The 11,590-nt window shown below is 35.1% G+C and overlaps 1 long non-coding RNA gene across 1 annotated transcript in view; it reads right to left on the bottom strand.

The window, feature by feature from the left end:
• Positions 1-10,050, bottom strand: part of LOC115414403 (uncharacterized) — a 19,096-nt gene extending 9,046 nt beyond the window's left edge. Inside the window, exons 1-2 of the long non-coding RNA XR_003934613.1 lie at positions 9,953-10,050; positions 1,789-1,790 (exon numbers count right to left, since the gene is read on the bottom strand). This is a non-coding gene — a long non-coding RNA (uncharacterized LOC115414403). The remainder of the gene's footprint in view (positions 1-1,788; positions 1,791-9,952) is intronic.
• Between the last annotated feature and the right edge of the window lie 1,540 nt (positions 10,051-11,590).

Here is an 11,590-nt window from a genome sequence, read left to right as displayed (position 1 = left end):
ACCCTTTTCGCTATTTCTAACCATGGCGCCTGTAAATAAAAAACGAAAGTTGACAGTGACGGCCCTGCTTCCAGGAGAAATGGGAATTACAATTTTTTTCACTGAAAATCGAGGCGATTGTGTTTGCCTAATTTGTCAAGAGATTGTTGCCTTGTTTAAGGAATTCAGTGTAAAGACACGAGCAGACAAACATGCTAACGCATACGACAAGCTAGCAGGGAGTGAGCGCTCCGAAAAGTGAAGCAAATTCCAACTGCTTTAAACTCACAACAGTGACTCTGCATGTGAACCTGAGTTCAGTGAATTCACCACCAGGGCAGGCTACCAAGTTGCCAGGTTAGTTGCCTGTAACTGCTGGTGTTATGTACTTGTAGATGTGACACAAAATATTACTTTCTGAATGATTTTGTGAAAGACAAGAGTAAGAGACATATGTTTTCATCTGAAATGTTAACAGACTTTGCATTACTGAGTAATATATGAGTAATGATTACTCATATAAGTCATGTTTAAAATGAATGTGGGGTTAAGATTTGTATCAACTTCTTGGGCGTTTAAGATACTCCACACAGTTTGTTCTATGTTTTCTGACTCCAGATGTGAAAGGAAGGCAGAAATGTTTTTTTTTTTTTAACTTGCTCACACCTGATTGGCTTAGATTTGGTTACATTGCCATTTTAAAAAATGATATTGTGACAATGAAAATAAAATTGTTGTAGAACAGTGCTTTTATATGTAATTTTTACTGTTTAAAAAACGTCCGAAGGGACAACTGGCCCCTGGCAATCTCCACATTATCAGATCTGGCCCTCTTTAAAAAAAGTTTGGACACCCCTGATCTAAACTGTCCATCCACTAATCCTATCACTACATGTCAATAATTGGTGTAAAATACAGTTTGTCGTCTTTTCATGATCATCAGATATGACCCATTTGGACGTTCAGAGGTTCCGTAGTTACCGTGGAAACACCATCATCTTCTACAACATTGATTCATCAGTAAAACCCACGGAGTTGGATAGTGAGGGATAACTATATTGACTAACCCTTTCATGTACAGTGGTCACTACAGTGGACAGTTGTTCTACAGCTGTTCTCTTGTATGTTCATTGATTTTTTTTTTTTTTTTAGTTTCATATCAGTCAACACAATACACAAAACACTGCAACTGATAACATTACTGTAACTTGGCTGTTCTTGATAAACCGAATCTAACATGTTTGAGTGTAAATCAATTCCTTGTTATCGTTATTAGACTGTAATTAACAACAAACACTTTTTTTTTTTGGCATATTATCTCCATGAAGTGACTCGTATTGGCGTTCACTACAAACAAAAGTTAAGGATATTTTTTTTTTTGCATTTTTTTTGTCATTTTTGCCATTTGTAAATAAAACTATGTCTGGTCATTAAAAAAATGTGTTTAATTCAATTCACACACAAAAAAAGTAAAAAGTGTTGTGCAAAATCCCAAATGAAAAAAAAATAGCTCCAAAAATTTTAAATAGCCATAACTTTTTGTTTGCAGTGTATGTTAAAATGTGAGAGAACATCAAATTCGCAGCATTTAATGTTTTTATTTCATAGTTTTCACACAGTATCAGTAAATACACGTTTTGTTGCTTTAAAAATTAAACGCACATTTTTGCAACTCCATGAAAAATAGCTCCATAAAAAAAAAAAAAAAAAAATCATCTCATTGTTTTTTAAATGCCTAAAGAGGAATAAAGAAAAAATCTTGATTAACGTTTTCATAATTCATGCATGAAAGGGTTAAATTGCATTGACTTCTCTTAAGACATTTCAGGTTGTTCATATTTGTTGAGGTTATTCACATTTTTTTTATTTTTTATAGTTGATTTTATTAGTACTATTGTTTCCCCTACTCTCATTTATTGTTAATTGTTATGTTTTTTAGGGAGATGAACAGAATAAGAATTTCATTGCGTAGTATAACTACCTGCTTTGCTGTGCACATGACAATTAAAAAAACTCTTGAACTCTTGAATCTCTTGATTTTTTGAAAGGATAGTTTGTAAATGTTAGCATTTTCATATTTAACTTTTTTTCTTTACACTAAAACATCAAGAAAATTTGCAGTTTTCATGATTTCCAGGTTATTCTGTTAGTATACTGGTCTGACCCACTTCAGATCAAATTAGTCTGTATCTGGAACCTGGTTTAAAATGATTCTACTGTTTGTTAATATCTTCTGTGTAATTTTTGCATTTCACAAATTCATCCCACAGGCATTGGATCCTTTGGTGGATAGTTTTGGCCGACAGACTGTATGTTTCACACCTGTGCCATTTAGTGATCAGTCTGTTAAGTTCCTTTTTTTTAACCTTTTCAATCAGAAGTTGGTTTTATTTTGTCCATATTTATGAATCACATTCCCCGAACTGTCAGTCAAGTCTATTCGATCTTCATTCAGTCTGTCAGTATGCTCTGAAATATCGTGAAGACCAAATCTGTGGAATAATCTAAGACCTGAACTTCAAACAACATCTACTTGATCATTGTTTAAAAAGCGTCTGAAAAGGACTGTAATTCATGTAAAAATGTAAGGCTGTGTATCACTTGATCCGTATTTGATGATTGTAATGTGGATTACATTTTTATTGTTTTTACTTTTTTCAGTTATATTGTATTTTTTAATTTTTTTATTTTTTTTTTTGTGTATTGTTCTTTTCAGGGGATGTATTCATATAAGCCTTCTTTTGGCTTCTAACCTCTCCTGCACAATTTTGTCACTTGTTTGAATGTTGCTGTTTTTTCTATTGCTGTTTTTATTTGTGCAAATAAATAAAATTTTTAAAAAAATTAAATAAATAAAAATTCACTCACAACATGGTAAGAATCAGGTGAAAAATAGGAAATTGTAGAATCAGTAGGTCTGTTGCTCTTCATTGGCCTTGTGTTTTCACTCAAAACTACTTTGTGCTCACTCTAATAATTATATAACAGGCCCATTCTAACCTTATGTGATTGCAAATGTGTTATTGATTTGATAGAAAAAAAAAAAAGAAAAAATCTCATTACCACCTGGAGTTATGTCCAACAATTCACATGGATTATTTGATGATTGGGCTCAGATTGTCAAATGACCTTGAGTTTGGGGGTCTCATATGAGCATGCTCCAAATGCTAGCTTTGTACTGCCCAGCTGTTGCAACAATAGATTGTTTTTCTCAATCCATCAAACAAATTAACAGTTTGCTCGGACACTTGGGTGCGAATGGCCAGCGTTGATAAAGCCTGCTTAGCTACACCAGCCCTGTCTTTGGTAAACTGTAAACAAACAGCGGCGTGTCAGGAATAGGGCGAGGCAAACATACTCAGCATTCAAGGTTACAGCAAGATATCGCTCTTTGGTGAATATTTTCTGGTTTATTGTGTGAGATAATTGTGGAATTAGTCGGTAAGTGGGGTGACTGAAAGCATGTGAATGGGCGTCACCGTGTGAAGTCTGTGGATTTTACTGTCTCCTGTGCAACCCAATCATGTGCATCCTCATGAACTGATACTTTCTGCTGCAACAACAACAATAACAACAATAATAACAACAACAATAATAATAATAAAATAATAATAATAACATATAATAACAACATATATAATAATAATAATACTAATAATAATAATAAAATATATAAAATAACAATAATAAAATAACAATAACAACAACATAATAACAACAACAACATATAATAAAAAATAATAAGCAATAACAATTACAATAACAACAATAACAACACAACAGCAACAACAATAAAATAATATAATAATAATAATAATAATAATAATAATAATAACAGCAATAACAATTACAATAACAACAATTACAACAACAACAGCAACAAATAATAATAATAAAATAATAATAATAACAACAATAACAAAAATAAAACCAATAACAATAACAATAATAACAACAATAATAACCATAACAACAATAATAATAATAATCACAACAATAACAACAACATAATATCAACAACAATAAAAGTTACAACAAATAACAACAACAATAACAATAATACAACAATAAAAAACACAATAACAACAACAATAAAAACAACTAACAAATACAACAATAACAATAATGATAACAACAATAATAACAACATAACAATAATAATAATGAGCCATTTTAACCCTTTAGGTCTATGTAAATTTACCCATATACCATCTCTAGTCCAAAAAAGTGTCTTCTGGTTTCACTGCTACGGTAATTTGGAATGAAGGGAATATCTGTGATTCATTACTGGTTTGAAAAAAAATGCAGGATTTTAACAGGACGGTCATCAATTCCACCGAGTCACAAACCCTTCCAGTACAGCAAAGCCATAATTTGGAGGACTGAAAGTTTATATACTTGGCCGTAATTGGTCCAAAAAAGTAAACTGTGTAGTCCCACACTTTGGGCACAGAGGTCAGACAGTCTGTTTCTTCAAAGGATAAAAGCTTGAACTAAGGGCATCTTATCCAAATTGCCTCATTATCAAGCACAGTTAATGTAGAGAGTGACATTTTTCATTGTCTTTTATCTGTTCTGCCTTTTTCAGTGTAATGCTATCGTAATTTACTTGAATAACTAAAAATACTACCTCACTGATTTATGCATCATCAAATCACATCATATAAGCCTATTCTGCAGCATTTGCACAAAATGTAATCTGATTTTACACCTGTGTCACTGAATATATCTGGGATGTCAGGTAAAAAATACCGATGTCCTGTTTAGCGTCACAGCGTGCGTCCTTTACCTCCTAAAGAGACTGGTGCATCAGCTTCACTAACAGTAGTTCAGTCAGGATGTAGTGGTCATTAAAGTTGTGTTCTGCACCTGTTACACTCTGGGATTATGGATAATGAGGATAGATAATATGTGATATAACTTTTTATATTAGTACCCGAGACGCAGAGACAACACACCTACTGACTGGGTCCGTCTACTATCTGAACATTTTGTGCTTTATATCATTAACCCTCTGGTATCCCGTCCAGCAAGGCCCTTACTAAGCACCAAGTGTGCCTTTTTGGCACACATGTGGAATAATGTCAAAAAAATTTTCATACAGTTTGTTTTTAATTCTTTTACACTTTTTTCTATTTCATCAACTTGAGCCGTAAATAAAAATACCTAATACTCAATAACTGTCACATTTTTTAACCCTTTAAATGCCGTGTTTGTAATGTAAACAAACCATTTTTTTGGATGGAAAAAAACACAAAAAAATATTTTTTCAATATACTACATAAAAAGTGGATTATATGATATTTGATTTTTCTGGCCCTGCATATGTCAGTGATTAACTCTAACATGGTTAATTTGCATTATTATTTTTGGCGCTAGGTCAAATGTTCAAAAATACTAGCATCTGTCACCAAGTGTGTGTAAAATGCACACCCATAAATCAAACTATTAAATATATATTGATTTATTTTTCTGTTCTAATTAGATTTTATTTTTGTGAATCCAGGTCAGCCCTTAATCATACATATAAAATGGAAGAAATAGTGCATTTTTGGCACACTTGGGAGACAGATGCTAGTCTTGTAATTTTCTTTTGTTTACAATGTGCAAATTTAGTTGGTGGCCAGAATTTTAAAGACCATGCAGAAATGAGCAACTTTTGAATTCTAACCTTATTTGAATTGTGAAAAATAATATGAAGTTTTTTAACACAATGTGCAAAGTGTGCCTAAAAGGCGCACCTGGATACCGGAGAGTTAAACAGTAATTCACTGTCATCACAAATGTGAAAATTTAGACAAAGAGAGTGATACTGAGACGGGAACCTCCTGAGAACCAGGAAGTACAAGTTTTTACTTTTTTTTAACTTTAGCCAAAAAAATTTAAGCTAAAAAGCTAAAAAAAAAAAATTATATTAGGGCTAAAAAAATTATATTAATATTCATCTACTATAAAAATATAATAACAGGACAATGGATGTTTTTTTTCAACTTTTGCTCAAAGTTTAGACCCTTATGTTAATAAAAGTACATCAAAAGTGTATTTTAGTGCAAACTTTAATGTTCAAACATTATTTTTAATCTTGTGGGTTGAAATATACGCTATTAAAAATCTCTGACATGATCAATTAATTTATCATCGTCAATCCAGCCGAAAAAAAAAAAAAAAAACAGGCAAGGATAAAAAATTCTAATTTCTCTTTAGTTTGTTACAGTTTACTCAGGCATAGTAATAGATACAATATTTTAGACAATGGGAATAGATTCTGTGAGGTCTCTAATTGTCCATAGACACCAAGAACATCCATATGAACCTTATTATTGTGAAGGAATTCTTCATTTACTTTGGGTATGTCTTTTTAGGCGTTTTTCCCCTGAAAATATGGTCAGGGTTAAACAGGTTAAATAAGTTCCTATATTGGAAACATCATGATGCAACAGTTTTTTCAGATGCATTTTTTGTTTTTACCTCTGCCACGAAGATTATGTTTTCATCGGGGTTTGCTGTTTCTTTGTCTGTTCAAGATAACTCAAAAAGTTACAGACGGATTTTGATGAAATTTTCAGGAAATGTTGATACTGGCACAAGGAACAAACAAGAAAAGCACTTGGAGAGCGCAGACCTCCGCCAAGGTAGATCAGTGCCCCCCCACCCCCATCCCACCCTGATCACCACCAAAATTTTATCATTTCTTCCTTGTGCCAGTATCAACATTTCCTGAAAATGTCATGAAAATCCATCCATAACTTTTTGAGTTATCTTGCTAACAAACAAACACGCACACAAACACACAAAAAGTGATCCCAATACCTCCTGGTGGAGGTAATAATGATTGAATTTTGGTGGTAATCAGTGGGTAAAAAAATGGTAAATGGACTGAACTTATATAGCGCATTTTCTACACCTTCATGGTGCCCAAAGCGCTTTACAATTCCTCACATTCACCCATTCACACACACGTTCATACACCAGTAGGCGACTGCTGCCATGCATAGCTGCCTGGCCCTACTGGGAGCAATTTAGGGTTCAGTGTCTTCCCAACGACACTTCGACATGTGGACAGTCAGAGCCAGGATTTTGAACCACCAACCCTTTGGTTATTGGATGACCCGCTCTACCAACTGAGCCATAGCTGCCATGGGGTCACTGATCTGCCTTGGTGAATGTCGTTTGCGCTCTCCAAGTGCTTTTCTAGTTACCTCTACCATCGGGGAGGGGGGGCAAATTTTTAGCTTGTTTGTCTGTCTGTTGGCAAGATAACTCAAAAATTTATGGAAAGATTTTGATGAAATTTTCAGGAAATGTTGAAACTGGCAAAAGGAGCAAATGATTACATTTTGGTGTTGATTGGAGGGGGGGGCTGAGCTGCCTTGGTGGAGTTCTGTGCTCTCTGAGTGCTTTTCTAGTTTTTCTAGTTTTTTTGTGGAATATCCTTTCCGGTGGACCGTTTTTTTTTTGTTTTGTTTGAACTGTGAACAGACGACTGAACAGTTGCAGGTTTGATGGGTCTAGTTGCAGCTAAAGCCATTGCTGAGTCTTTAAAATAAAAAAGAGGCTTGGCTGGGCCATGAAACACCACCAGTGGACTACTGAAGACTGGAAGAAGGTGTTATGGACTGATCAAACCTGCAACTGTTCAGTCTTCTGTTCACAGTTGAAACTCAGACTTGCTTACTACGACCACTATCTTCTCTGTGCTTTCAGCTGTTGTCCTGTCTGTCTCCTCTCACTCCAGCTGTTGACTGTCATAAACTAGTCTTCTGATTCTGTTGTGTCTTCGGCTCTTCCAGACCTCTTCCTGTCAGCATTTCCCAGTCCAGTTTCTGAGTGCCTTTGGATGGTGAAGGAAACTGGACTGACTGACACCTGGACTTTCTTGGACATTTCTCTGTAGGACAGACCTACATTTTTAAGTGTTATGATGGTCTGTCTCTCTGATAGATAGATAGATAGATAGATAGATATAGATAGATAGATAGATAGATAGATAGATAGATAGATAGATATAGATAGATAGATAGATAGATAGATAGATAGATAGATAGATAGAGATAGATAGATAGATAGATAGATAGATAGATAGATTTACATTCATCTCTAGGAGAAATTCAAAATACAAAATGTGGTCACCGCTCCACAAACACAGCCATACCACATCAGCACACAATAAATAAATAAATCCAGAGTATAAGTAGCTGTGAATAGCTTAGATTAAAAAGAGGTAGACTTAAAAGACAAGATGTGTTTTCTACCTGTCACATAAAACATAAAAGCATAAAAACATTACATTAAAGAAACCCACCCGAGGACAGAAGCGTTCCTGGCCTTCTACCTCCTATCTATCCCCACCAGCTGCTCCTCCTCTCGTCTCCTCCCTCCCCCTCCCACTTAAAGAGTTATACAGTCTTATTGCACGATGGACAAACGATTTTGCGTATCTAGTGGTGGAGCAGCTCAATGAGCGCAGTCTGTCACTGAAGGTGCTCCTCTGCTGGTTTAGGACACTGTATAATGGGTGGTTGACATTCTGCATGATTGCCCTCAGTCTGGACAGGGTTCTCTGCTCTGTCGCCTCTTCTACCGAGTCCAGCTTCAGGCCCACCACAGAGCCCGCCTTCTTCTATCGTTAATTGCCTTTTCCTCTTTTCCATTTTTATAGTAACACACTACTTTCTGCAGTACAATACTGTTCAAATAATGCTCCCAACAGGATGGTACCAAAGTGTGTTCCAACACTACTTTTCTGCAGACAGAGGGAGTTGGAAGGAATTCACAAACGTTGGGACATCTGTAGGAATTGGTAGCACTAACTTTCCAGGCTTGATCAACTCCATTGCTGCAGAACTGCTTTAAGTTGTTAACCCATTTCTTGTTCGCCTTTTTGTATAATTCTGAAATGTACATTATAAAAAAAAAAGGTAAGGTTAAACCATACCTTTTTTTTTTTTTTTTTTTTACCTGTGGCAGTTCACCACTTACCATTTCAAGCTGTTCATTGGACTGGAACTGCTTGAATTTCAATACAAAACTGGAAAAAGGGGTGTTCTAAAACTTTTAACCGGTCATGTATTTATACCAGTTTACAGTGAATTTAACCATTTGCAAGTGATTTGTATATTACATACAATACTTTTTTTGGATCTGGCCACTAAGATTTTGGTAAAATTAATTGAATGTACACTAACCTGTTCTACCTCCCAATATTTTAATTGAATGTGTAGTAACTTGTTGTAGTAACTCCTAGTACTTTTATTACCTCCGCCAAGAAGGTTATGTTTTTGCCAGCGTTGGTTTGTCTGTCTGTCTGTCTGTCTGTCTGTCTGTCTGTGCGCAAGATAACTCCAAAAGTTATGGATGGATTTGGATGAAAATTTCAGGAAATGTTGATACTGGGACAAGGAACAAATGATTAAATTTTGGTGATCAGGGGTGGGGGGGGGGCATGGGAGCCCACTGATCTGCCTTGGCGAAGGCCTGTGCTCTACGGATGCTTCTAGTTTTTTTTTTGTTTGTTTTTTTTCTGACACAGTATTCTATTTTACAAGTGTGTATTTGTGTCTTTCTGTGCAATAAGTGTTTTGTATGTTTTTATATGCTTAGTTTTGTTCATGTCTTTTCAGATTCCGTGACTCAGGTAAAGACACAAGATTTCCAATGTACCTATACTGCGATATACAGGGTGGGGAAGCAGAATTTACCTAAAATGTAAAATTTATCTAAAATGTTTAATATCCGCTGATCCATAAATCCTATCAATACATGTAATAATTGGCATAAAATACGGTTTTTCATCTTTTCAGGGTCATCAGATATGACCCATTTGGACATTCAGAGGCTTTGTAGTTACCATGGAAACACCTTCATCGTCTACAACATTGATTCACCAGTAAAACCCATGAAGTTTGATCAATGACAGTGGATGGAGACACTTGGTTTATGTTCAATTAATTATATATTTTCCTGAAAAAGTCACTTTTTCTCAAGTTTTCTCTGTTTTTGGTATGATAAGCCTCAAATGTAACCTCAGCATGATGATTCAAGTACATGATCAGTAAAATAATATAGGAAAATAACAGATTTTTACTGAAAAAAATGCAAAATGGAGAGGATAATATTATGATGAATGGTGATAAATCACTTAAAGGTTAAATAGAGATTTGTTTTGTATTCAGTTATTGATATATTTGCTAGAAAAGTCACTTTTTCTTCCATTTTTGATACGAAGTCTTGATATAATAATCTTTGAATTTACTGAGTTTTTATGAACATCCAAATTAAACATAGAAAAATACATCATTACGGTAAAAAATGCAAAATGCAGAGGATAATATTTGATAAATGGTGATAAATCACTTAAATAAGGCTAAATACAGAGAAAAATCCATTTGGGAACTATCAGAAAAGTAACACTGGGTCTTTATGGGTTAAAAGGACACTAGTACAGGGTGGGGAAGCAAAATTTACAATATTTTGAGGCAGGGATTGAAAGACAGTGTATGACCAATTAGTTTATTGAAAGTCATGAGAATTTATTTGCCACAAGAAAACTGACATAATAGAAAATGTTTTATTCTATGTGTCCTCCTTCTTTCTCAATAACTGCCTTCACACGCTTCCTGAAACTTGCGCAAGTGTTCCTCAAATATTCGGGTGACAACTTCTCCCATTCTTCTTTAATAGTATCTTCCAGACTTTCGTAATAGTTTTGCTCATAGTCATTCTCTTCTTTCCATTATAAACAGTCTTTATGGACACTCCAAGTATTTTTGAAATCTCCTTTGGTGTGACGAGTGCATTCAGCAAATCACACACTCTTTGACGTTTGCTTTCCTGATTACTCATATGGGCAAAAGTTTCTGAAAAGGTATGGATAATAGTGTTAGGTATGATTATGACATCAATATTTTTGGTTTCAAAACAATTGACGTAGTGCCTGCTGAGAAAAAACAACTAAATGTTCATTGTAAATTTTGCTTCCCCACCCTGTATCTGTGCAAATGGCAAATAAAGTCTATTTTTTCTAAAAACTAGTTCACCTTACCTTCTTAGGGTGAACATGTGGTACTTAGGTCCTAGTTTGGAACGCTGTAAAAACATCTGTCTCCTGACATATAGGATTTGGAGATTTCCCCACAGGTCATCATCTTCTATTGAAAAGGTTGTAAAATAACTTTGGAAAGAAGACCAGGGTTCAACTCAGGAATGAATCAAATCCTCTGGGGGTTGGTGCAATGGCAAGCTATGTAATGACACAAAGGTTTTCCAGCTCTACGATTTCACATGGATATACAGTTTCAATAAACACACCGTCCACATAGACCCACTGAACCCAGGACATTTGATTTACACAACTTGTCAGGCTATCAGAGACAGCGGGAAACTCTGCCTGACAGAATCAAAAGAGCCAAGCTGGGATGAGGAGGCTGTTTGGCTTCCCAAGTCCACGGTCATCTCACAGTCAGAGGTGACTTATTAGAATGTAACCCACTGAGTTGGCTTGTCTTGGCATACGTACATCGCTGGCATTTCCGCCTCCACTACCACTGTGCACTTTTTTTCCTCTCTGAAGCCTTTTTTTGAAGGGGGGATAAAGTCAAAAACTTACATTAAA

The sequence above is a fragment of the Sphaeramia orbicularis genome, chromosome 22 (genome assembly GCF_902148855.1).
Source record: "Sphaeramia orbicularis chromosome 22, fSphaOr1.1, whole genome shotgun sequence".
NCBI lineage: Eukaryota > Metazoa > Chordata > Actinopteri > Kurtiformes > Apogonidae > Sphaeramia > Sphaeramia orbicularis.
This window is presented reverse-complemented; position numbering and strand designations above follow the sequence as displayed.